This window comes from Rhinichthys klamathensis, unplaced genomic scaffold (assembly GCF_029890125.1).
Source record: "Rhinichthys klamathensis goyatoka isolate OS25496 unplaced genomic scaffold, OSU_Roscu_1.1 h1tg000445l_1, whole genome shotgun sequence".
In the NCBI taxonomy this organism is placed as follows: Eukaryota; Metazoa; Chordata; class Actinopteri; order Cypriniformes; family Leuciscidae; genus Rhinichthys; species Rhinichthys klamathensis.
This window is the reverse complement of record NW_026606940.1, coordinates 536,230-541,307: the sequence shown is the minus strand read 5'-3', so window position 1 is coordinate 541,307 and position 5,078 is coordinate 536,230. Positions and strand designations below refer to the sequence as shown.

The 5,078-nt window shown below is 43.1% G+C and overlaps 1 long non-coding RNA gene across 1 annotated transcript; it reads left to right on the top strand.

The window, feature by feature from the left end:
- Window positions 1-224: 224 nt before the first annotated feature.
- LOC130071494 (uncharacterized) lies at window positions 225-1,720 on the top strand. Its single transcript, XR_008804008.1, has 3 exons — window positions 225-316; window positions 542-701; window positions 1,596-1,720. It is a non-coding gene; the product is annotated as an uncharacterized LOC130071494 (long non-coding RNA).
- The last annotated feature ends 3,358 nt before the right edge of the window (window positions 1,721-5,078 follow it).

Sequence of the window (5,078 nt, the reverse complement as noted above, 5' to 3'; positions counted from 1 at the left end):
AGCGTAACCTTTCAGTGATGATGTAGTTCCTGGTGCTTGGTATACCGATTTAAGACGAATAATTGTGCTTATAAAGTATTTTTCTTTTAAATGACCGATCGTTTCGGTAGATAAGCCCCTAATCCTCAGCTGGGATCGTTCACCAGCCCGTTGAAGCTCTTCAAAGACCTTTGAAACTGCATCGATTCTGACTGCAAAATGATGGTAACCATTGCAGTCCAATCTGTGGAGAAAAATCCAGAAATGTTTTCCTACAAAAACGTAATTTCTCTTCCACTGAGGAAAGAAAGACATGGATATCTTGGATGGCATTGGGGTGAGTAAATTATTAGGAAATTTTCATTTTGATGTGAACTAATCCTTTAACAACATTAAAAAAAAAAAATCTGCTGTGTTCAACAGAAGAAAGAAACTCATACAGGCATGGAACAAGTGGAGGTGAGGAAATGATGGCAGAATTTACATTTTTGGTTGACCTATCCCTTTAGTTGATAATTGGCATTTTATTTTAACAATTAATAAAATAAATGTTAATTCACAGATTAGCATGTTGGCAATGAAAGGTGGGACAGACACCAGAGATGGAGTTTGGAGAGTAATGTCAGCAACAATCACAAACTCCCTGGCCAAGAGCATAAATATGCGTGGTGTTAATGGGAAGATCAGCTTTAAAAGCTTGCAGTTACGAAACATTGTTCTTGGTAAGTCTGTTGTGAGCATGACCACTTTTTAAAAAATAAATCTAATTCATTTATTTAAAATTGTACAGTCTAAAACATTTTTTTGTATGCCCAGTACTTCAATTTCTACAACTGTTATTTTAAAACTGTATCATAATATACTTTTTACATGTTAATTTGTGCATACTATTGCAAATAAATAATGCTACTAATACATGCATTTGGTATTTGTAGGAGGTCATTGTTAGTTTAAATTGACCAATGCAATAAGTAAGCAACTGTTTAAGATTATTAAATGATTTTTTTTTTAGGTGAAAATAAGATGTTATGCTTTGAATGCATTACATTATCAGTACTTCAACCGTTCATTGGTTACTGTTTACACCACAGTTTCCATATATAAAAATTTTTTGAGGTTTTTGTTTGCTAAAATGGTCTTGTTTGTCAAAATACTGTTGTCAAAGTGTGACAAGCCAGTTAGTCAATCAATAGTGCCACATAAGCAATCATTTCCTGTATAAAATGTAACCAAAGCAACCTTATTTTAATTTGTTACCTACATTTATGTACAGTAGGTGGATGAATGTTTCTATATGTATGTTAATTTTGTATTATTAATTTAGTATTTTGTCTTTTAAAGCTTCTTTAAAACCCTATGATTGTTAGCCAGAGGAGAACTGGCCCCTGACTAGCCTGGGTTCTCCCAAGGTTTTTTTCTCCATCCAATCTGATGGAGTTTTGGTTCCTTGCCACTGTCGCCTTGCTTTTGGCTTGCTTAGTTGGGGATATTTAATATTCAACAATATTATTGAACTGTGTTGTACTACTTTCATGTTATCACTGTGAAGCTGCTTTGATGCAATCTGTATTGTGAAAAGCGCTATATAAATAAATGTGACTTGACTTGACTTTTAGCTGCTTTGAGAAAAAATCGCCTCACACAACATGCCACCGATCAGGAGATAGAATCAACCATTCAAAGATGGCTTCGGCTTGCTCCTGATCGAGATGGAGGAAGGAGAGAGCGCTTAAGGAGAAAAGAGGCCCAAATAGGATCACTTTCTCCCACACACACACATTCTGATGTGTAAATTGTTTTAATTTGCTCTATGTTTGTTTAGAGTAAATTAGATTATAATGTTCAAATTTCAGTACTAGATTCCTTTAGATTCATTTAGTTAGTGTTACGGGTGTGGTGCAGGCAGAGGAAGAGGCAGCAGTCAACAGGTCCAATTCAAATATACTTTACTCATATAACTCAAACCAGGAATCCAGGAAACACTAACCACACCAAATACAAACGTACATACGAACGAGAACCGACAAGGAGTGAGGGAGAACACAGGGTTTACATACACAGAGAACAGATTAGGGAAACAAGGCACAGCTGGGGCAAATGAACTAGACACAGGTGAATAAACTAAACACTAACGAGGAGCGGGAAACTGGAAACAGGACTGGCTTAGGGAGGGCTGGATGGGACCAGTAGAGTAGGCTCTGTAGGGCTGGCTTGAAGCTCAGGCTCTGGCGGGCAGGCAACGGGCTCAGGCTCTGGCGGGCAGGCGACGGCTCAGGCTCTGGCGGGCAGGCGACGGCTCAGGCTCTGGCGGGCAGGCGACGGGCTCAGGCTCTGGCGGGCAGGCGACGGGCTCAGGCTCCGGTGGGCAGGCGACGGGCTCATTGCTGGACAGGACCAGTGGAGAAGGCTTTGAGCTGGGCAGGACCAGCGGTGGAGAGGGCTTAGTGCTGGACGGAACCAGCGGCGAAGGGGTCTCTGGGCTGGACGGAACCAGCGGCGAAGGGGTCTCTGGGCTGGACGGAACCAGCGGCGAAGGGGTCTCTGGGCTGGACGGAACCAGCGGCGAAGGGGTCTCTGGGCTGGACGGAACCAGCGGCGAAGGGGTCTCTGGGCTGGACGGGACCAGCGGAGAAGGCTCTGAAGGGCTGGACGGGACCAGCGGAGAAGGCTCTGAAGGGCTGGACGGGACCAGCGGAGAAGGCTCTGAAGGGCTGGACGGGACCAGCGGAGAAGGCTCTGAAGGGCTGGATGGGACCAGCGGAGAAGGCTCTGAAGGGCTGGACGGGACCAGCGGAGAAGGCTCTGAAGGGCTGGACGGGACCAGCGGAGAAGGCTCTGAAGGGCTGGACGGGACCAGCGGAGAAGGCTCTGGCTCGGCCGGCGTGACGCGAAACTCTGGCTCGGCAGGCGTGCAGGTAAGCTCAGGCTCGGCAGGCGTGCAGGTAAGCTCAGGCTCGGCAGGGCTGCAGGGAAGCTCAGGCTCGGCAGGGCTGCAGGGAACCAGCTGTGAAGGCTCGGCTGGGCTGGACGGAACCAGCCGGGGCGGGCTTGGCTGGGCTGGCGGTGAAGATGGATGGCGTAGCGAAGATGGCTGGAGCTATCACTGGGGTGATGGTGATGCGGAGACCTCTCTCCATCAGGATCCTGAAGAGGTAATCCGTCAGGTCACGGCCAGCCAAATCCATCTTGTCTTGGTCGGTTCTTCTGTTACGGGTGTGGTGCAGGCAGAGGAAGAGGCAGCAGTCAACAGGTCCAATTCAAATATACTTTACTCGTATAACTCAAACCAGGAATCCAGGAAACACTAACCACACCAAATACAAACGTACATACGAACGAGAACCGACAAGGAGTGAGGGAGAACACAGGGTTTACATACACAGAGAACAGATTAGGGAAACAAGGCACAGCTGGGGCAAATGAACTAGACACAGGTGAATAAACTAAACACTAACGAGGAGCGGGAAACTGGAAACAGGACTGAACCAAATACACAAAGAACGGGGGGAACACAGGACATACATGTAACAGTTAGCTCATATAGCATTCACACAGTTGCACAACTCTAGCTGTCCTTTCTTTTCTTTTTTGGCTTGTGCATTACTAAAGTATGTAAGCTTGAACATTTTAAAATGATATGCACTCTTACAGGTTGTAATAAGATGTTACACTTGGAATGTACAACATAAAATAGCCTTCACACTGTTACACAATTATAGGTGTAATATTTATTTTTGGTATTATTGTTAAATAAATTTTAAATTGAATAAAATATAGAATTTTTCTGTGACTTATTTGTTCACATGGTTTGGGTAAGATTAGGCTGGGATATGGCTCAGTTTTGGGGTTTGAAAGGGTGGTGTTGATATGGTTAACTTATGGCTGAGAATTGGTGCCAATAATAAAACATGTTTTGGCCCAATTCAGGGCCAGTTAAGGGTGATTAACTGGCTGAGATTCGGGCCGGTTATGGCCCATGTGTGACCCTTGTCTTTAATCCAGTTCTGGGCCACTTCAGGGCCGTCATTCTTTACGGTACTTGGGTCGAGGATTATTGGCTTGTGCCTATAAACTATTTTTGAGAATTTAATTTTCTTGTGCCTTATTTGTTCACATGGTTTGGGTAAGATTAGGCTGGGTTATGGCTCAGTTTTGGGGTTTCTGGTTAAAGGGTGGTGTTGATATGGTTAACTTATGGCTGAGAATTGGTACCAATAATAAAACCTTTTTTGGCCCAGTTCAGGGCCAGTTAAGGGTGACTAACTGGCTGAGATTCGGGCCAGTTACGGCCCATGTGTGACCCTTGTCTTTAATCCAGTTCTGGGCCACTTCAGGGCCGTCATTCTTTGCGGTACTTGGGCCGAGGGAAAAGTGATTGTGTGGCCCGGAGCTGGGCCAGAAAAAATTTGCTATGTGGGCCACTACGCGGAGTCACCTGTGCTTGATGATTATTGATACAAATATCACGCAATAATGATACATTATAAATGAATACAGTGAGGTTATGTATTAATTAAATACTTAATAAAAAATAGATAGCCTACTTAAATAGAAGTTTTAACTTTTACTTTACTCTTTTACTAACTCTTTGAAACTTCTTAAAACAAACTGTCTCAAAACATATTGATTTGCTAAAATAATGACAAAACTGATAAATCAGAAACATAATAAGAGCAAGGGTTCAACAATGACAATTATTGTTGAAAACTGTAAAAAAAATATTATTTCTCAACTGTCTCAATACAGTGTAATTGTCCTCAAAATCTTTTTTTTTTTTTTATTATTATTGTAACAGACTTTGTTGGATTGTACATGACAGAATCCAACAAAGTCTGTTACTATAATACCGGTAATGATGTACTGGCGCTCGTTGTATATGTGTGTATGCAATGTATTTTTCCCCTCGGGGCTTGCCGTAGATAGGAATGGGCCAATTGCTGCACAAAACATACTGTAAATAATCATGCAAACATACTTTTATCTTGCTCTTTTTTTTCTCCTCCTCTGTCCTTTTCTTCTTTCTATTTTCGGCACCAGAGGGATACGTCCTTTTTTGTGACATGGCTTAACATTACCATGACTATGCGCAGTTGCGCACG